Source organism: Monopterus albus, unplaced genomic scaffold (assembly GCF_001952655.1).
Source record: "Monopterus albus unplaced genomic scaffold, M_albus_1.0 scaffold8107.1, whole genome shotgun sequence".
Lineage (NCBI taxonomy): Eukaryota > Metazoa > Chordata > Actinopteri > Synbranchiformes > Synbranchidae > Monopterus > Monopterus albus.
Window position 1 is genome coordinate 1 of NW_018135957.1, and position 530 is coordinate 530.

Consider the following 530-nt stretch of genomic DNA (forward strand, 5'->3'; position numbering starts at 1 on the left):
CTAATGTAGAGCATTACTTTACCTTTTGTGCTATATTGTCTACTGGTGTTTTGTTAGGTACTAGTGTCAGTTTGTCTGTCAGTTGACCTCTTTGTCTTTCCGTTTCTCAGAGATACCCATCTCTTCAAGGCCTGGATGACCTCAGACATGAGCCAGAGGTAGAGCTCGACACTTCACTGACATTTGGGACCATGAGGAAAACCACAGCAATCATGATGGAACAAATTCAACAGAAGCTGGAGAATCTGACCAGCACTGGTAAAAGCTGAATACTGGTGGTAAATGTTAAAAGCTAAAATGTTCACTCATTGGCTCTAAAACTATCTTTTCACTTCACAGAGCTTCAGAGAGTTCCAAAGTTTACAGGTGCGTCATAAACTCTGCTTCCTCCTAATGATAAGTTGCAAAATAAGACCATTTTGTTGAGATCATAGAATTATTTTCAGCTTGTTCTTAACAGTGGACGTAAGGCTGGATCCAGCTACTGCGTACCGGCACCTTGTTATTTCTGATGATGGGAAGGAAGTGAA

General features: G+C 41.1%; 1 long non-coding RNA gene across 1 annotated transcript; it reads left to right on the forward strand.

The window, feature by feature from the left end:
• The first annotated feature begins 34 nt into the window (after positions 1 to 34).
• On the forward strand, positions 35 to 530 carry LOC109954393 (uncharacterized). Its single transcript, XR_002274108.1, has 3 exons — positions 35 to 258; positions 340 to 366; positions 461 to 530. It is a non-coding gene; the product is annotated as an uncharacterized LOC109954393 (long non-coding RNA).